Here is a 21,878-nt window from a genome sequence, read left to right on the forward strand (position 1 = left end):
AGACATACTATGTTCATGAATAAGAACATTCAACATACTAGAGATTTCAATTTTCCCTAAATTATTATACAAATTTAATGCAACTTTCATTAAAATTTCTTCAAAAATGTGTGTATATACAGAGAAGTTAGTTCTAAAATAAATATAGAAAAGCAAAGAAACTACAATTACTGAAACATTTTTTAAAAGAGCAAAATGAGAGAAATCTCTACCCAATTTCAAGACTTACAGTCACAGTAGCCAAGATTATGTGACACTGTCAGAAGGATGGACATGTGGCAATCAATCGAACAATATAAGAAATCCAGTATAGAAAATACTATAGAGAACCACAGAAAGGTGCCCAAATGATTTTGGAGAAATGAGTTTCTCAGATGATTTGGAGAATAGCAAAGGCAACTGCTGACAGGATAGACTTTCTAAAAAATGATGTAAGAGCAATCAAATATCCATAGGCAAAAACATGAACTTCAATCTAAGTCTCACACCTTACACAAAAATTAACTGAAAATAAATTGCACACTCAAATATAAAACGTAAAACTGTAAAACTTAGACAGAATAGAAGGAATCTTTGTGATCTAGGGCTAAACTTAACACCAAACATGATTTGTAAGAACTCATAATATAGACTTCATGAAAATTACAAATATTTTATCTGCAAAAGCACTGATTAAGAGGATTAAGAGCAGATACAGGATGGGAGAAATATTTGCAAATATGATAAAAGACACATATTAGAATATAGCTATACCTCAGAAACACTGCGGGTTCATTTTTCAGGTACCATAATAAAGCAAACATTAAATTAAAGCAAGTCACATGAATTTTTTCATTTCCCAAAGGCATATAAAATTTATGTTTATGCCCTACTGTAGTCTATTGTGTGCAACAGCATTATGTCTAAAAACAATGTACATACCTTAATTTTAAAAATACTTTATTGCAGCCAGGAGTGGTGGCTCACACCTGTAGTCCCAGCACACTGGGAGGCTGACGTGAGTGGACCACTTGAGGTCAGGAGTTCAAGACTAGCCTGGCCAACATGGCAAAACCTCGTCTCTACTAAAAATATAAAAATTAGCTGGGCATGGTGGTACACACCTATAATCCCAGCTACTTGGGAGGTTGAGGGAGGACGATCACTTGAACCTAGGAGGCAGAGGTTGCAGTGAGCCGAGATTGCACCATTGCACTCCAGCCTGGGCAACAGAGAGAGACTCCGTCTCAAAAAAGTAAAAAGAAAAAAGTAAAAATAGTTTATTGCTTAAAAAAAAAGGCTAACTATCATCTGAGTCTTCAGTGAGTCATCATCTTTTTAGTGGTGAGGGTCTTGCTTGGATGTTCATGGCCACTGATCAATCAGATTGATAGTTGCTGAAGGCTGGAGTAGCTGTGGCAATTTCTGAAAATAAGACAACACTAAAGTTTGCCACATCAATGGACTCTTCCTTTCACAAAAGTTTTCTCTGTAGCATGTGATGCTGTTTGATAGCCTTTCATCACAGTATAACTTCTTTCAAAATTGGAGTCAGTCTTCTCGAACCCTGCTGCTGCTTTAGTAACTAAGCTTATGTAATGTTCTAAACCCTTTGTTGTCATCTCAACAATGTTCACAGCATCTTCACTACTAGTAGACTGTATCTCAAGTAACTACTTTCCTGCTTCTCATCCATAAGAAGCAACTCCTTATCCGTTCAAGTTTGATCATGAGATTGCAGCAATTCAGTCACATCTTCTGGCTCCACTTCTGATTCTAGTTCTCTTGCTGTTTGCACCATATCTGCAGTGACTTCCTTCAGTAAAGGAAGGAACCCCTTAAAGGCATCCATGAGGGTTGGAATCAACTTCTTCTAAACTCTGTTGATGTTCTGACCTCCTCCCATGCGTCATGAATGTTCTTAATGGCATCGAGAATGGTGAATGCCTCTCAGAAGGTTTTCAATTTACTTTGCCCAGATCCATCAGAGGAATCACCATCTGTGGCAGCTATAGCCTTACAAAATGTATTTCTTAAGTAGTAACACTTGAAAGTCAAAATTACTCCTTGACCCGTGGCTTGCAGAATGGATGTGGTGTTAATGGGCATGAAAACAACATTCTTCTCCTTGCACATCTCCATCAGAGCCCTTGGGTGACTGGGTGCATTGTTCACGAGCAGCAATATTTTGAGAAGAACCCTTTTCTGGGCAGCAGGTCTCAAGAGAAGTCTTAAAAGATTCAGTAAACCATGCTGTATCTAGGCTTTATTGTTCCAGTATAAAGCACAGGCCGAGTAGATTTAGCATACTTAAGGGTCCTAGGAGTTTTGGAATAGTAAATGAGCACTGGTTTCAACTTACAGTCATTGGCTGCATTAGGCCCTAACAAAAGAGTCAGCCTGTACTTTAAATCTTTGAAGGCAGGCATTGACTTCTTTTCTCTAGCTATGAGTGTCCTAGATGGCATGCTCTTTCAACAGAAGGCTATTTTGTCTACATTAAAAATCTATTCCTTAGTGTAGCTACCTTCATCAGTTCTCTTACATATTCTGGAGAACATGGTACAGCATCTACATCAGCACTTGCTGTTTTACCTTGCACTTTTATATTATGGAGACTTCTTTACTTAAACCCCATGAACCAACCTCTGCTAGCTTCAAATTCTCCTATACCTTCCTCATCTATCTCAGTCTCATAGAGGTGAAGCACATTAGGCCTTACTCTGGAGTGGACTTTGGCTTAAAGCAATGTTGTGGTTAGTTGCACCTTCTATCCAGACCACTCAAACTTTCTCCATATCAGCAACAAGGCTATTTCACTTTCTTATCATTTGTGTGTTCACTGGAATAACATTTTTCATTTACTTCAAGAACTTCCTTTGTATTCACAACTTGGCTGTTTGGCATAAGAGGGCCAGCTTTTGGCCTCTCTGGGCTTTCAACATGCCTTCTTTACTAAGCTTAATCATTTCTAGTTTTTCATTTAAAGTGGGAGACGTGTCCAGGCGCAGTGGCTAATGCAGCACTTTGGGAGGCCAAGGCGGGTGGATCACCTGAGGCCAAGAGTTGGAGACCAGCTTGGCCAACATAGCGAAACCCGGCCTCTACTAAAAATACAAAAAATTAGCTAGGCATGATGGCATGCACCTGTAATCCCAGCTACTCGGGAGGCTGAGGCACAAGAATAGCTTGAACCCAAGAGGCAGAGGTTGCAGTGAGCCGAGATCACACCACTGCACTCCAGCCTGGGGAACAGAGTGAGACTCTGTCTCAAAAATAAAAATAAAAAATAAAGTGAGAGATGTGTGACCCTTCCTTTCATCTGAACATGTAGAGGCCACTGAAGGGTTATTAATTGGCCTAATTTCAATATTGTTGTGTCTCAGGGCATACGGAGGTCCCAAGAGAAGCAGAGAGATGGAATGATCGGCTGTGGAGCCGTCAGAACACATAGAACATCTTATATGGGCACAGTTCATGGCACCACAAAATAATACAACAGTAACAAAGATCGCTGACCAGAGACAACCATAACAGATATAATAATAATGCAAATGTTTGAAATATCATGAGAAGTACTAAAATGTGACACAGAGACATGAAGTAAGCAATGCTATTGGAAAAATGGCACTGAAAGACTTTCTTGATGCAGAGTTGCCACAAACCTTAAATTTGTTAAAAAAAAAAAAAAAAATTCTGTAAAGTGCAATAAAACGAGTGATGCCCATATTGGGAGGCTATCAAGCTCACCATGACAGATACAAGTCTTTCACAATTCTAACTTTTGCCTGAAAATTCAATTTTATCATTTGCAACAAATACAGGCAGTTAATTCCTTTGAAGTAACAGTCTCAGTCTCAGTTCAATTTTCAGACATTTTATGCCAAAAATACAAGTCTGAATAACCATGGTTTGTCTGTCAGTTGTTCTTTAAAGTAAAAACAGTGTTCCATTAAAAGAGGAGCTAGTTTAACTCCTAACCCAAAAAAAGCACAAGTGCTTTTCCTCAAACAATCATTGTAGTTCCATCTGCCAAAGTACATTATGCAAACTTTCAATTCCATCTCACAGAATATTAAAAAGACATGTACTCATAGGTCAAAATTTAATAAAATTAATCATTCCTACGACTTCATCAAGAACATTCTTAAATGCTGTTGGCTTTTTGTATGCGAGTGGGTAGCAGTGAAGAGTATGATGACTGTCAGTAGAGTTGGTGCCACAGTCTTGATTTGTGTCAAAGCACCTGCCATTGCTTTTACACCATCAGTGCAAATGTCCACACAGTGAAAAAGGAAAGAATGGCTCCATATCATTAGGAAAACAGTTTTGACCTTATGAGTTCACTGAAAGGTTTCCAGGGACCCTGAGAATCCACAAATCACAGGAGATTTTACAGGCTTACCGTGGTTGCTATGGCATAGAGAGAGGGAAAAAAAAGAGGGTTTGAGTCCCAGCTCTGCTTTCACTGGCACTGCAATATGCCTAGTGCCCCCAGCCCTGAGCCAACCAGGAGTAAGAACCACCATGACTGCTCATCAGCTATTACTGCCCTCAATGGGTCACATTTTTTCCTCTGTTCAGCAGGAAGTTGTAAGCTCCCTTCTGGCTTGATAGTCCAATCTGGTTCTTTGCCTAATGTACACCACAAATAAGAGCATTTGGGCCTTGTCAGAGCATTTGGAACCCTCGTGGGTTCCCTTGGTGGCACGCACCTGTCTGTAGGGGCATGTTCGCTTAAATAAGATCTATCCCTGCATCAAGGACACCAAGCAGACAGGCCCAGCCCAGGGCCTCAGCCTCAGCTGCCCAAAAGGTAGAAGGCTCTGCCTCCCCACCGTGTGTGCTCACTGAACTGACCTCCACCCCACTGCCCCCATGCACTCACTTTCGGAAATGACAGGAGGAAGACCAGGGTCAAAGTCTCCTCAGTAAGTCCTGCAAAGCACAGGACCTCACCTCAACTATGCTGTTCTTCAGGTGGGAAAACTTCTTGGGACCTTACCACAGAACTCTGGACAACAGAGGCACTCCACAGGCTCCAGGGCATCCCTATCAGCTCAGGAGAAGCTGTGTCCTGAAGATGTGGTGGCACCCAGAGCAAGAGAAATAGAAATGATGGGTGCTAGGTGGGGCATGTCCAAGAGAAAGAGGCCCCTGTGGATGTCCAAATGAGTCAGGGAATGGGGAAGTCATGTGGGGCTGGATCCCTGTTCCAAGAGCCAGGGAGAAAAGCCAGTCCCAGCATGGGTCACAAACTATGGGAATCTACAGATCACATCTCATTCCAGTGCCCTCATATAAAAGCAAGCTACTACACCTTCTCTCAATATCAGCCTCCACACTAATCATATGAGTAATACATGGCTTATCTTTGACAAGACTATTTTTTTTTTTTTTTTTTGAGACGGAGTCTCGCTCTGTCGCCCAAGCTGGAGTGCAGTGGCGCGATCCTGGCTCACTGCAAGCTCCGCCTCCTGGGTTCACGCCATTCTCCTGCCCCAGCTTCCCGAGTAGCTGGGACTACAGGCGCCCGCCACTGCGCCCGGCTCATTTTTTGTATTTTTAGTAGAGACGGGGTTTCACCGTGGTCTCGATCTCCTGACCTTGTGATCCGCCCGCCTCGGCCTCCCAAAGTGCTGGGATTACAGGCGTGAGCCACCGCGCCCGGCCTGAAAAGACTATTAAACCAAAACTTTCAGTTTCGTAAGTGGACCTAAAGAAGTATGGCTACCTCAAGTTTATCAGTTTTTTAGTAAGCAACATAACCTACTTCATTATCATTTTTTTAATTAATTGGATAATTAATCAAGTGTTCTGTGAAAGGGCCATATATGCAAAGCGATCCTCAAATACCAAAGGAGCCAAGAAACCAAAGGAGGAGACAAAGAAATCCAGTTTGTTGGTATTGGGTGATTTACTGGAGAATTTACAGACAGAATCATGGTCTTGGGCAGGTGCAAACAGGTAGATTTCTGCACTACAAAACCCTAGACATAGGGTTTATATCTTGGAACAAAAGTATAGTGCTCTGGAAGATATGTGTAGGATGCTGTAATCATCACAACCTGTGATCTCTGCAACAACAAGGGTTGTTTTGAAGAAAACTTACAATGAATTGGTCTTCCTACATAAAGAGTAATAACATCAACTAAACTTTGTGGAGGTATGATCAGCTCAGGGTTAGTCAGAAGTTACATGGCAGATTTACATTTAAAATAAAGTCACTCTTGAGTCTTGTCTTGACTCAAGTCAGGATAATTCAGTAAAAGACATTACTGAGAAACATGGTTCCATTACAAAATCTCATTATCTTCAAAATTCCATAAAAACTCAAACCAGCAGTCTAGGACCCTAAGTATTATGGTGATTATTAACTGGGTTATATCACAGATAACTGTAAATTGGACTCTCTGTGTCACCATTTTGGATTGTTTCTTTTTTGCTTAAGGATAATTATAAATAGAGCTCAGAACTCTATAGAAAAGCCCCCAACTCAGTAAAACTCATAGAGAGACATGATCACTGGACCTCTCCTCTCTCAATGCTGTAAGTTTCCAAGGCTGGTTTGGGTACCTTATAGTAGAAACACATGGCCTCAGAGGATGAACTTAGTGTGCTAAATAAATCATTTACCTTCCAAAAGTACTTCAGGATGAAATAATAATGTCTTCTCTACCCAGAGAGCTTTACTATTGAATGTGTTTGCACATCAGTCATCTCATGTTGCTTCCACAAGGGCCCCAGGAGAAGCTCAGGCCAGGTACTCGTTTCTGCCTGTCTTCAAAGCAGAAAAAGACTCAAAGCAAGAAGGCCCAGGCACTTCTTGTAGGATACTACAGAGAGACAGGAATGAGTCTGGGAGTTGTCCACATCACTGCAACTTAAATGCAAAACTCTTCTCTTCATCAAAAATGTTTATCTTCATATCTCATTTTATTCAAAAAAACTGAAATGTCTTGTTTTTTCTTCTTGTAAGAAATCAGAAAAGGTTTGATTTTCCAATGTTAACACAGTTAAAAACAAAAAAGATGAACTGGCATACCACACCTTTGTGACGTCTGCTTAGAAAACTGCCACAAATGTACAGCTTCATTTCCAAACAGTGAAGAGGAGGAGGGAAGAAGAAAATGGGTCAAATAATTGCCAAAGAAAGAGTCCCAAAGAAATAGTCTAATCAGAAATTTTCTTCTTTCAAATTATCTATCATTAAACACATATTTCAACAGAAATAAATTAACACAGAATTGGGCTCTTTGAAGAGGGTGACACCATAATAAAAACCGCTGTCAGACAGCTAATAATGAGAAGACCTATTTTATACAGTGCATGTCATTTTATGAAACCGTTTACCCTTGATCACCTGAAGGCAGACCATGCACACACCCAGCCTCCAGCTCAGGAGGAAGAGAAAAAAGAATGCCAACTGTCTAGGTGACTGTTACCCATTTTGCTCAGTTGAGCATCACAGAAAGACATGAGCTTAGGCAAAAACTGGCTGGCTTGAAAGAGACAAGAAAGCATCTAGAGACAGTCCAGAAACATGGGCCTCACAATCCGGGAAAAGCTATCCCTCGGCACCCCAAGAGTAAGATACGCGACTGAACATGTTCTGAGCAGCAAAGACCCATTAAGACTCCACAATGAAAAGAGGGCTAAACTGTACACACAGGTGAGATTACAGGTGTGTCTCCCACCCACACCTATGCCTATTATATTATGTTAAGCTTCAAGTGCCCTGAGTAGAGAGAGACACATGCACAAGAAAGCAAAAATATGAAGTAGCTGGAAGATTGTGACTAGAAAAGAACTTTGGCTATAGTTACTGGCACATGAAACTATCAGACGCAAATAGATCAGAAGCTACTAGAACTGGGGAGAAACTCCATTGCCAAAGAAACATGAGCCTAAAACAGTCAGTGACCGTCAAAACAACCCCAGACCTCCAAACTTCCACAAGCAGAAAGCAGGATGTGGGATCTTGCACCCCTAATCCCTAAGGAAGATGTTCTCCCTATTTTAGTCAATTTTCTGTTGCTTATAACAGAATACCAAAAGCTCAGTAATTTATAAGGAAAATGAATTTCTTTCTTACAGTTGTGGAAGCTGAGAAGTCCAAGGTCAAGGAGGAGAATCTAGTGAGGATCTTCTTGCTGGTGGGGACTCTGCAGAGTCCTGAGGTGGTACAGGGCATCACTCAATAAGGGGCTGAGTGTGCTAGCTCAGGTCTCTCTTCCTCTTTTTATAAAGTCACCAATTCCACTTCCCTGATAACACATTGATCCATTAATCTATTAACCCATGAATGGATTAATCCACTCATAAGGGAACAGTCCTCAAGATCCAATCGTATCTGAAGATTAAGCCTCAACGTGAGTTTTGGAGGGGACAAATATTCAAACCATAGCACTCCCAAGGCCTAGCCAGATGGAGGGACAGAGAAAGGAGCCCTGGAGAACAACAGACCAGTTTCTCCTGCCCCCATTTCCAAGATAGGAGGTGAAAGAATCAGACACGCCACACTGTGACCATGATGAATGAAGACAAAAACAAGATTGTGCCAAAATCCCTCTCCCCACTGACGTAAGTGATGACTGTTTCTTTACCAATCACAGCTTTATCCTCACTCCAGTCTAACCTCCTTGTAGATAAGATTTACAGACACTTATCATAACATTGTCCCCACTTACTGATACCATCCCACTTTCTTGAACCCTCCCCCAAATCACCTAACCAAAGTCCAAATCCTGTAACAGGTTCCTTCTAATGCCCTCTTACCACAACACCCCACGGTTCCCAAGTGAGTGTCTAGTGGCCTTTGCTTAGAAAACATTGATAGATACCTTCATAATACTTGCCTGTGGGATGTTGCTCTTACTGTGGACCAAGAACTGACGTTTATCTTCCATTCTCCCCTTCCAAAATGGAAGTTTTAAAATTGCAGTTGGCTTGATTTGGCTCCACTATTGTATAGTGTGAACAGCAGATAACCTGTGTGTCAGTTCAGTCATTCAAACCACAAGAGCAACAACTGGATCTTTGATAAAGATCACACAATGCTAGAAATCCATCCTTTGTGCAAGACACAGTAACTGGGGGCAACTCTGGATTGTGTCCCTGGAGAGATAAATGCATGACAGTTGTGAAAGAAGGGTGTGCCAAGGCAAAGGACTGAAGCAGAGATAACTAACTGTTCATGAAGAACTGTGCTCTCCTTTCCCAGGACAGCATTGAAACTGGGAAGCAACTGTCAACCAGGAATAACACACTGCAGATTTCACGCCTGCATCTAGATAGAACCCTGTAACTAGATCTTGCCAGTGGAAAGTATGAAGAGATACAGATCATGGTCCTCGTCACTTTTGGGCCAACATGGCTGAGAAGCATGTGTGCCTTCTCCATGTTGCTCTCCCATCGGCCAGCTGGACTTACAGGAAGCTGGGCGTAGAGGATAAGGATGCCACCTCCATAGCAGATGGCATGACCACCCACTGTGAGGAGCTGGGCCGAATCACCACACAGAGGAAACCTGATCACTGATGAGGAACATCCACAGTGAACTGTTACATGAGCAAGAAGTAAATTTTACCATGTAAGGCCCTGAAATTTGTGGGATTGAAAGTTAACCAAAATATCCAAAAACTAGAGGCAAGAGATACAGAGTAAAAGCATGAATCAGATACTGAGAAACCACCCCTCAATTTGCACTGGAACCACAAAGGGCTAACCCCTCAAGGTAGAGAATAAGTCTTCAAAAGCAAGTCAGCCCTCCCAAGCACTGAGCCTTTGTTCTACTCATCCGGCTGTCCTTAAGACTACACTGGATTAAGTTTGCTCCTTTAAGAACCTTAGCAGTACCTGACGAAAACCTCTCTAAAAACAATAATCATCCCAAATTATTTCAAATTATTCCTCAAAAAAATTCTGCAAATACAAATGTCTAGCAGCCTAAAAGAAATCAGTGACACATCAAGGAAGAAAGAGTAGAAATCACAGCAAACAAAAACATATCTACAAAGACAAGAAGTTAGAATTACCCAACATAGACTATTTTAACAACTACACTTGTATAATTACAAAAACCCAAACAACCCAATTAAAAATCTGGCCAATGACCTGAATACATATTTCCCTCAAGAACACATACTAATGGGCAATAAGGACAAGAAAAAATGGTCAACATTACTAATCATTAGAGAAAAGCAAATCAAAACTACAAAGAGGTATCACCTCATACCCATTAGAATGGCTATCATCAAAATAATAATAAGTGTTGGTTAGGATGTGGAGAAGCTGGAAGCCTTGTGCATTGCTGAAAGAAATGTAAAATGCTGGAGCTGCTATGAAAACAATACAGTCATTCCTCAAAAAGTTAAGAAAATTATTAGCATATGATCTAGTAATTCCATTTCTGGGTATATGCACAAATGACGTAAAAGCAAGGGACTCAAATATTTGTATACCCATGTTCATGGCAGCATTATTCACTATAGCCAGAAGTAGATGCAACCCAAGTGTCCATCAAAGAATGAATAAACAAAATGTGGTGTATATATATATACACACACACAATGGAATATTATACAGTCTTAAAAAGGGAAGAAATTCCAACACACGCTACAACATGGATGAACCCTGAAGACATTATGCTACATTAAATAAACCAGTCACAAAAGGAAAAATATTTATGACTCCACTTATATGAGGTATCTACAGAAGTCAAATTCATAAAAACAGAAAGTAGAATGGTAGTTGCCAGGGATTTGGGAAAGGGAGTTATTGTTTAATGGGTAAAGAGTTTCAGTTTTGCAAGATGAAAAGAGTATTGGAGATGGATGGTTGCACAACAACATGAATGTACTTAATGTCACAGAATTGTACACATAAAACATACTCTTTAAAATGGCAAATTTTATGTTATATATGTTTGACTAAAATTTTAAAACTACACTTGCTGTAGTTAAAAACAGAAACAAGAAATTAGAAGCTACAAAAAGTAACAGTTTCAATTTTTTTAAATCTAAAACTGAAAAGTTATAAAGTCATGAATGGGTTTTAAAGCAGATTGGGTGCTGCTGAAGAAAGAATTGGTGAACTGGAAACTAGGTCAAAATAAAATAAAATATTCAAAGTAAAGTGGAGCGGCCAAAATCTAGAAATATAAGAGAGAGCATGAGAATATATGGTGAAAAATCTAACACAAATTTAATCAGAGTCCCATAAAGAAAGAAAAAGGATGATGCAGAAGCAACAGCTGAAGAAAATGGCAGTGAATTTTCCAGACTTATGAAAGACATCATGCCATAGATACAAGAAGCCAACATACCTCAGGCAGGGATGCATGGAACTTAGTGAAACCATAGAAACCTAAGGATAATTGGAAAATCCTTTATGGCAATAGATTACCTCCAGAGGATAGCAGTTACATTTACTGACTTCAGAACAGGAACAAGAAAAGCCAGATGCTGTGGAAATATATCTCCAATGTGCTGAAAAAAAATAATGTCAACATTAAATTCAATATACAGAAACAAAATCTTTTAAGAATAAACACGAGAGTGTGATATCAGTGAAAATATCAAAGTAAGAACTTCTAAAAATCCCTTCTTCCACAAAAGCAATTTTTAAATGCCAAAAAATTAGCCAAATCAACTTTTCTTTAGAAATCTAGAAATTTAACCAAAGGTCTGCCACACTCTGGAGAATATTTGTTAAAGAAAAATGATTAAATATCCTAAGAACATAAATTTTGTGGTATTTTAACTTGCCCTATTCCTTCCCCCAACCCCCAACCCTACCCCAGCTCTATAGTGGTCTTCAAAACGAACAGCCTACAATCGTAGTGAAAACCAACATCCTGGCAGCAACAGAAGAGGACAAAACAGGGTTGGAGCTCCTTCAAAGTCTTATTATTTGTTATGGCTACAAGGTTCCACCTGCAAGGTTACATTTATTTGACCTGACACAGAGCTCACTGAAAAGTATTTTCCTCAGAGGTATCTGTCAAAACAACTAAAGACAACTGTTTAATTTTGTGACTACCTGAGACAGTGGACAACGGTTGGAGCAAATAATATGTTAACCCAAAAGCTTAAAAGGAAAATCTGGGGAATGAGATGCCCACAGGGTATTAAAAACTCTGTGTATTTCTGGAAATCTAGAAGGCCATGGTGCATACATAGAGCCATGCACCTACTCAAGGTTGTGGGAATGCCCAGAAAAGAAACTGGAGTGCCCTGAGATAGCCCTAAGCTCTCACACTGAGCTGACACTGAGACTCTGCACAATCAGAAAATGAAGACTAATGTTGCAAAATGTTTGCCCTGTTTCTTTCCTGCAGACTGTGAGAACAGGCTGTTACAATGAGACTTGAAAAGTTGCCTTTGCAATTATAAACTAGTAGGTTAAGAGCTGACACATGTCCCAACACATACACAGGGTCTCTTGGGAAAGAATGTGAGACTTACTGATTCCAGGCATTTAAGGAAACCTCTGTCCAATTATTAGCTGACCACTAAGCTATTCAAGTACACAGTCAGTGAAGATACATGACAAAGAATACAGACTTTACAGAGTTAGTTCAGGAAAGTCACTACATAAACAAACAAACAGAAACTACTATAACAAGCAGCAACAACAACAACAAAAGAAAATGGAAGAAAGGAGAATCAGATTTCCAGAGTTGCCATATTATATTATTTAAAACATAAAGTTTTCAAAAAAGTATTATAACACATACAAAGAAACAGGAAAATATGGCCCATCCACAGGGAAAGAAAAAGCAATCAATAGAAACTGTTCCCAAGGAAGCCCCAGTGTTGGACTTCAAATAACCTATTGTAAACATATTTGAATAACTAAAGGAAGCCATGTCTAAAGGATTAAAGAATGGCAGTATTGTTTCACCAAGCAGACATCAATAAAGAAACAAATTATAAAAAGAAACCAAATGAAAATTCTGGAGTTAAAAAAATACAATAATTGAAATAGCAAATTCATTAGAGTGGTTCAACATCATATTTGAACAGGCAGGAGAATCAGTGAGCTTGATGATAGATCAACTGAGATTAACCAGTCTAAGGAGCAGAAAGTCAAGAAGTTTGAAAAAAAATGAACTGAACCTCAGAGCCCTGTGGGAAACTACCAAGAATACCAACAGATGGCCAACCAAGGTGGCTCACACCTGTAATCCCAACATTTTGGGAGGCTGAGGTGGAAGGATGTCTTAAGGTTGGGAACTTAAGACCAGCCTGGGCAACAGAGCAAGAACTCATCTCTACAAAAATGGAAAGAATGAATGAATGAATGAATGAGAGAAAGAGAGAAAAAGGAAGGAAGGAAGGAAGGAAGGAAGGAAGGAAGGAAGGAAGGAAGGAAGGAAGGAGGGAGGGAGGGAGGGAGGGAGGGAGGGAGGGAGGGAGGGAGGGAGGGAGGGAGGGAGGGAGGGAGGGAAGGAAGGAAGAATGGATGCATAATGAAACTCTCAGAAGGAGAGAAAATAAAGGGGTACAAAGAATATTTGAAAGGATAATAATTGAAAACCTCCCAGATCTGATGGAAAAAAATTATACATTCAAGAACCTGAATATACTTCAAGGATAAACTCAAAGATATCCACACCTAAATATATTATAATCAAACTATCAAAGACAAAGAATTGTGAAAGCAGCAAGAAAGCAACTCATTAAAAAGGAATTCTCAAATCACTTGAACCCGGGAGGCAGAGGTTGCAGTGAGCTGAGATCGCGCTATTACACACCGGTCTGGTGACAGAGCAAGACCCCGTCTTAAAAAAAAAAAAGGATTCTCAATAAGAATAATAGCGGATTTCTCACCAGAAACCATAGAAACTAGAAGGCTGTAGGATAACATATGCAAAATCATAGAAGAAAAAGACTGTCAAACAAGAATTCCATATCCAGAAAAATCATTCTGCAAAAACAAAGGAGAAATTAAGACACTCTCAAATAAAAGCTGAGAGAATATGTCACTAGAAAATCTACCTAACAAGAAACAGTAAAAGGAGTCCTTCAGGCTTAAATTAAAGGACACTAGATAGTACAGAAAATCCAGGTGAATGAATAAATAGCACTAGTAAAGATATAATTATAACGGTAAATATAAAAGACAGCATAAATGTAACTTCTGTTTGTAACCCTTTCCTCCTACCCGATTTAAAAGATAACTACACATCATCAGTGAGCAGAAATAATAATATTTCCTCTTTTCCAAATTGGATGCCTTTTATTTCTTTCTCTTACCTGACTGCTCTGGCTAGGACTTCCAGTATTATGATAAACAAGAGTGGTGAAAATGGACATCCTTGTTTTGTTCCAATTCTTAGAGGGAATGCTTTAGGTGTTTCCTCATTCAGAATGATGTGGGTTGTGGGTCTTTCATATATGGTTTGAATTATTTTTCAGGTATGTTCCTTCTATGCCTAGTTTATTGAGGATTTTTTCATGAAAAGATATTGAATTTTATTACATGCTTTTTCTGCATCTATCGAGATAATCATATGTTTTTTGTTTTTAATTCTGTTTATGTGGTAAATCACATTTAATGATTTGCATATGTTGAACCATCCTTGCATCCTTGGAATAAAACCCACTTAATTGTGGTGTATTATCTTTTCGATATGTTGTTGGATTTGGATTGTTAGTATTTTGTTGGGAATTTCTGCATGTATTTTCATCAATGATATTGGTCTCTAGTTTTCTTTTCATTTTATCCTTGCCTGGCTTTGGTTTAGGGAGAAGGTCCTCCTCCTCAATTTTTCGGAATAGTTTCAGTAGGATTAGTACTGGTTCTTCTCTACATGTCTGGTAGAATTCAGTTCTGATTCCATTTGGTCCTGGGCTTTGTTTTATTGGTAGAATTTTTATTACTGATTCAATCTCACTACTTGTTATTGGTCTGTTCAGGATTTCTAATTTCTTCCTAGTTCAATCTTGGAAGGTTGTATGTTTGGATATGATCTTGTACCTAGAAAGCCCTAAAGACCTAGAAAGCCCTAAATGACTCCTGGATTTGATAAATGAATTCAGTCGCATTTCAGGATACAAAATTAACCAACAAAAATCAGTAACACTTCCTTTTTTTTTTTTTTTTTTTTTTTTTTTTTTGAGACAGAGTCTCGCTTTGTCGCCCAGACTGGAGTGCAGTGGCGCAAGCTCAGCTCACTGCAAGCTCCGCCTCCCGGGTTCACGCCCTTCTCCTGCCTCAGCCTCCTGAGTAGCTGGGAGTTACAGGCGCCCGCCACCACACCCGGCTAATTTTTTGTATTTTTAGTAGAGACAGGGTTTCACTGTATTAGCCAGGATGGTCTAGATCTCCCGACTTTGTGATCCACCCGCCTCAGCCTTCCAAAGTGCTGGGATTACAGGTGTGAGCCACTGCGCCTGGCCTCACTTCTTTTTTTTTTTAAAGATGGGGTCTCACTCTGTGACAAAGGCCAGGGTGCAGTGGTGTGATCAAGGCTCACTGTAGCCTCAAACTCCTGAGCTCAAGTGATCCTCCCACCTCAGCCTCCCAAGCAGCTAGGACTACAGGCATGTACCACCATACCTGCCCTAATTTTTTTTAAATTTTTTGTAGATATGGGGGTCTCATCATGTTACCCAGGACAGTCTTGAACTCCTGGCCTCAAGTGATCTTCCTGCCTTGGCCTCCCAAAATGCTGGAATTATAGGCATGAACCACCATACCCCAGCAGTAGTATTTCTAAACACCAATAACCATCAAGCTGAAAACCAAATAAAGAACTCAATTTCATTTGTGATAGCTACAAAACAATAATAAAATACCTAGGAATACATTTAACCATGAAGGTGAAAGATTTCTACAAGGACAACAGCAAAATGCTGATGAAAGAAACTGTAGATGACACAAACATATGGAAAAACATCCTATGCTCGTGAAATGGAAAAATCAGTATCATTAAAATGACCATACTGCCCAAAGCAATCCACAGACTCAATGCAATTCTTACCAGAACACTAATGTCATTTTTCATAGAGTTAGGGAAAACAATCATACAATTCATATGGAACCAAAAAGAGCCCAAATAACCAAATCAAAAAGAACAAGGCTAGAGGCATCACATTACCTGACTTCAAATTATACTACAAGATTACAGTAACCAAAACAGCATGGTACTGGTATTAAAAGAGACACATAGATCAATGGGGACAGAATAGAGAATCAGAAACAAAGCCATACACCAACAGAAAACTGATTTTCAAAAAGCTAACAAAACACTGGGGAAAAACACTCTATTCAATAAATTATGATAGGAAAACTGGATAGCCATATGCAGAAGAAAACTAGACCCTTACCTCTCACCATATACAAAAATTAACTCGAGAAAGATTAAAGAAGTAAATGTAAGACCTAAAACTATAAAAATTCCACAAGGAAACCTAGGAAAGATGTAGGGACCAGTCCCACAGGGTCAGTGGGTTTTTCTCCCCGCATGTGGAGATGAGAAATCGTAGAAATAAAGACACGAGACAAAGAGATAAAAGAAAAAACAGCTGGGCCTGGGGGACCACAACCACCAAGACACAGAGACCAGTAGTGGACCCAAATGCCAGGCTGCACTGTTATTTATTGAATACAAGACAAGGGGGCAGGGTAAGGAGTGTGAGCCATCTCCAATGATAGGTAAGGTCACGTGGGTCACGTGTCCACTAGACATGGGGCCCTTCCCTGTTTGGCAGTCTAGGCAGAGAAAGAGAGAGGAGACAGCTTACGCCATTATTTCTGCATATCAGAGACTTTTAGTACTTTCACTAATTTTGCTACTGTTATCTAGAAGGCAGAGCCAGGTGTACAGGATGGAACATGAAAGAGGACAAGGAGCATGACCGCTGAAGCACAGCATCACAGGGAGACCATTAGGCCTCCAGATAACTGCGGGTGAGCCTGACTGATGTCAGGCCCTCCACAAAAGGTGGCGGAGTAGAGTCTTCTATAAACTCCCTTTCCTGGTCTGCTAAGTAGCAGGTGCTTTTCCTTGGCACTGATGCTACCGCTAGACCACAGTCCGCTTGGCAACGGGCGTCTTCCCAGATGCTGGCAATACCGCTAGACCAAGGAGTCCTCTAGTGGTCCTGTCTGGGCATGACACAGGGTTCACACTTGTCTTCTGGTCACTTCTCACCATGTCCCTTCAGCTCCTATCTCTGTATGGCCTGGTTTTTCCTAGGTTATGATTGTAGAGCGAGGATTATTATAATATTTGAATAAAAAGTAACCACCACAAACTAATGATTAGTGATACATATAATCATATCTATGATCTATATCTAGTATAACTTGTTATTTTATATATTTTATTATACTGGAACAGTTCATGCCCTCAGTCTCTGGCCTCGGCACTTGGGTGGCTTGCTGCCCACAAAAAAACTCTTCTGGACATTTGCCTAGGCAAAGAATTCATGACTAAGACCTCAAAAGCAAATTCAGGCCAGGCACAGTGGCTCACACCTGTAATCCCAACACTCTGGAAGGCTGAAGGCAGGTGGATTGCTTGAGCCCAGGAGTTCAGGACCAGCCTAAGCAATATGGTGAAACTCCATCTCTACAAAAAAAAAAAAAAAAAAAAAAAAAAAACACCACACACACAAAACTTAGGTATATTGGCACACACTTGTAGTCCCAGCTACTTGAAAGGCTGAAACAGGAGGATCATTTGAGCCTGGGAGGCAGAGGCTGCAGTGAATTGAGATCAACAATAACAAAAATAGACAAATGGGACTTAATAATAACTTAAAAGTGTCTGTACAGTAAAAATAATCATCAACAGAGTGAAGAGACAACCTGCAGAATGGGAAAAATATCTGCAAACTATACATCCAACAAAGGACTAATATCGAGGACCTATAAGAAACTCAAACAACTTGACAAGAAAAAAAAAACATAACCCCATTAAAAGTGAGCAAACATGAACAGGCATTTTTCAAAAGATATACAAATAGCCAAAAAACATTTGAAAAAGTGCTCAATATCACTAATCATCAGAGAAATGCAAATTAAAACAACAATGACATATCATCTTACAACACTCAGAATGGCTATTACTAAAACGTCAAAAAATGACAGATGTTGGCAAGTATGCAGAGAAAAGGAACACAAATGGAAGTTAGTACAATCTCTATGGAAAACAGTGTGGAGATTTCTCAAAGAACTAAAAATAGAAATAGAACTACCATTCGATCTGGCAAGCCCACTACTGGCTATCTACCCAAAGGAAAAGAAATCACTGTATCAAAAAGATACTTGTACTCATATGTTATTACAGCACTATTCACGATAGAAAGATAAGGAACCAACGTAAGTACCCATGAACAGATGAGTGGATAAAGAAAATGTAGTATACATATACCAAAAAATACTACTGAGCCATATAAAAAAATGAAATCATGTCCTTTGCAGCAACATAGATAGAACTGGAGGCCATTATCTTAAGTGAAATAATTCAGAAACAGAAAGTCAAATACCATATATTCTCACTTATGAGAGAATATCGGAGCTAAGTAATATGTACACATGGACACACAGAATGTAATAATAGACACCAGATATTTGGAAAGGTGGGAGGATGAGGGGGGTGAGGAATGAGAAATTACCTAATGGTTAAAATGTACACTATTTGGGTGATGCTTATACTAAAAGCCTAGACTTCACCAGTACGCAATACATGCATGTAATAAAACTGTACTTGTTCCCTCTAAATCTATTTTTAAATTGAAAAATAAAAATTATTAAAACAAAACTGTAACGAGTACAGATAACTGTAAAAGACAATACTTACAAATCTGTTTTGAAATGCACAGAATGTACAAGATATATACATAATTTTTTTTTTTTGAGATGGAGTTTCGCTTTGTCTCCCAGGCTGCAGTGCAATGGTGCAATCTCAGCTAACTGCAACCTCCGCCTCCTGGGTTCAAGCAATTCTCCTATCTCAGCCTCCCGAGTAGCTGGAATTACAGGCACGTGCCACCATGCCCGGCTAATTTTTGTTATTTTTTAGTAAAGACCGGGTTTCACTATGTTGGCCAGGCTGGTCTCGAACTCCTGACCTCAAGTGATCTGTCCGTGTTGGCCTCCCAAAGTGTTGGGATTACAGGCGTGAGCTACCATGCCCAGCAAGATATACTTTGTATGACAGTAACAGCACAAAGGGAGGAGGAGGGAATGGAGCTATATAGAAGCAAATTTTCTGTATACTAGTGAAATTAGAATGGTACTAATCCAAACTAAACTGTTATAAATTGCCAGCAGTAAGATCCCAAGTAACCCCTAAGAAAATAAAAAATAGTAAAATAAATGATAAGGGAAATAAAATAGTACACTAGAAAATATCTATTTAACACAAAGTCAGTAATCGAGTAACAGAAAATTCAAAAAGACATTGCATAGAGAAAACAAGAAGCAAAACAGCTGGCATAAATTTCGCCTTATCAAAATTGCATTAAATGTAAATGGATTAAACATTCCAATATAAGCACAAAAATTGTCTAAATGGATTTTTTTAATGATTCAATTATATGTAGTATATAAGAAAGACACTTAAATTCAAAGAATAGGTTGAAAGCATGTAAAACTATATATGATGCAAACAGTAACCAAAGGAGAGCTTGAATGGCTATATTAACATCAGAAAAAAATTGTCTTTAACACAAAAATTGTTATTAGAGACAAAGAATATTTTATAATTATAAAAAGGTCAATTCATCAAGAGGCTCTAACAATTATATACATATATATGTGTATGTGTATATATATATAAAATAAAGCCCCAGAATGCATGAAACAAAAAATTAAGAGAAACAAAGGGAGAATCAGACAGTTCAACAGTCATAGTTGGAAACTTCAAAAGTCCACTTTCAATAAAGGATGGAATACAAGACAGAAAATCAGAAAGAAAACAAAAGATTTAAACAATACTAATAAACTAATCAGACCTAGCAGACATTTATAGAATTCTCCATTCAAAAAGCAGAAAACATATTATTCTCAAATACACATGGAACATTCTCTAGAATAGACCAGGTGTTAGCCAAGAAAATAAGTCTCAAAATTTTAAAGGATTGAAATAATATAAAATATGTTCCCCAACCACAAGGGAAAAAAATAGAAATCAGTAACAGATAGAAATTTAAGAAATTCAAAAGTCTGTGGAAATTTAACAATACGCTGCTAAATAACCAGAGTCAAAGGAGAAACCACAAGGGAAATTAGAAAAGACTTTGAGATCATTAAAAATGAGGCCAGGCACAGTGGCTCACACCTGTAATCCCAGCACTTTGGGAGGCCGTAGCGGGAGGACTGCTTGAGCCCAGGAGTTCAGGACCAGCCTGAGCAACATGACAAGACCCTGTGTCCCACAAAAAATTTAAAAATTAGCCAGGTGTGGGGGAATGCACCTGTAGTCCCACCTACTCAGGAGGCTGAGGTGAGAAGATCATTTGAGCTCAGGAGACTCAAAGTTGAGGCTGCAGTGAGTTGTGATGGCACCAGTGCACTTTAGCCTGCATGACAGACCAAGGCCCTGTCTCACAAAAAAAAAAAAAAAAAAAAAAAAAGTAAAGTAAAAGAAAGCACAACGTATCAAAACTTATGAAAGGCAGTGAAAGCAGTTCTTACAAAATTATAGCTGTAAACACCTATATTAAAAGAGAAATATCTCAAATCAATAACCTAACGTTCAACCTTAAGAAATAAGAAAAAGAGGCCAGGCGCGGTGGCTCAAGCCTGTAATCCCAGCACTTTGGGAGGCCGAGACAGGCGGATCACGAGGTCAGGAGATCGAGACCATCCTGGCTGACACGGTGAAACCCCGTCTCTACTAAAAAATACAAAAAAAAAACTAGCCCGGCGAGGTGGCGGGCGCCTGTAGTCCCAGCTACTCGGGAGGCTGAGGCAGGAGAATGGCGTGAACCTAGGAGGCGGAGCTTGCAGTGAGCTGAGATCCGGCCACTGCACTCCAGCCTGGGTGGCAGAGCGAGACTCTGTCTCAAAAAAAAAAAAAAAAAAAAAAAAAAAAAAAAAAGAAATAAGAAAAAGAGCCAACTAAACCTTTACAAGCGGAAGAAAAAAACAAATATTCGAGCAAAAATGAAATAGAAAATAGAAAAACAACAATGAAACCAAAGTTGCTTTTTCTTTTTTTAAAGACCACCGAAATTGACAAACTTTTATCTACAATGACCAAGAAAAAAAGAGGGAAGTCAATTTGCTAAAGTCAGAAAGAAAATTACCAACCTTACAGAAATAAAAGGACTATAAAGAAATATTACGAACAACTGTTGGCCAATAGGTGAAATTCACAAATTCCTAGAAAGACAGAAACTATCAAAACTAACCCAAAAAATAGTACATCTGAAAAAAACCTAAAACAAGATATTCAGTATTTTTAAAATTTCCCACAAGGAAAAATTTAGAAACAGATGGCTTCACTATTAAATTCTACCAAACATTTAAAGAAGAATGAACACCAATCCTTCACAAGGAGAAACAGACACTTCCCAACTCATTCTATAAGGCCAGTATTACCCTAACACCAAAACCAGACAAAGAGATCACAAGAAAACTACAGATTAACACGCCTTAAGAATACAAACATAAAAATCCTTAACAAGGCCGGATGTGGCGGCTCATGTCTGTAATCCCAGCATTTTGGGAGGCCGGGGCAGGTGGATCACTTGAGGTCAGGAGTTCGAGACCAGCCTGGCCAACATGGTAAGACCCCATCTCAACTAAAAATTCAAAAATTAGCCGGGCATGGAGGCACGCAGCTGTCATCCCAGCTACTTGGGAGACTGAGGCAGGAGAATTGCTTGAACCTAGGAGGCAAGAGGCTGCAGTGAGCTGAGATCGCACCTCTGCAC

The 21,878-nt window shown here is 39.4% G+C and overlaps 1 protein-coding gene across 5 annotated transcripts in view; it reads right to left on the bottom strand.

Moving 5' to 3' along the window:
• The window catches only part of PCBP3 (poly(rC) binding protein 3), a 284,870-nt gene that overhangs the window by 247,735 nt on the left and 15,257 nt on the right, over positions 1–21,878 (bottom strand). The window contains exon 2 of one of the 5 annotated variants that reach the window (XM_050785663.1): positions 11,386–11,468. The exons of the other annotated variants lie outside the window; for them this stretch is intronic. The gene's annotated coding sequence lies outside the window, so the exon portion shown is untranslated. The remainder of the gene's footprint in view (positions 1–11,385; positions 11,469–21,878) is intronic. 5 annotated transcript variants of the gene reach the window in all.

This window comes from Macaca thibetana, chromosome 3 (assembly GCF_024542745.1).
Source record: "Macaca thibetana thibetana isolate TM-01 chromosome 3, ASM2454274v1, whole genome shotgun sequence".
NCBI lineage: Eukaryota > Metazoa > Chordata > Mammalia > Primates > Cercopithecidae > Macaca > Macaca thibetana.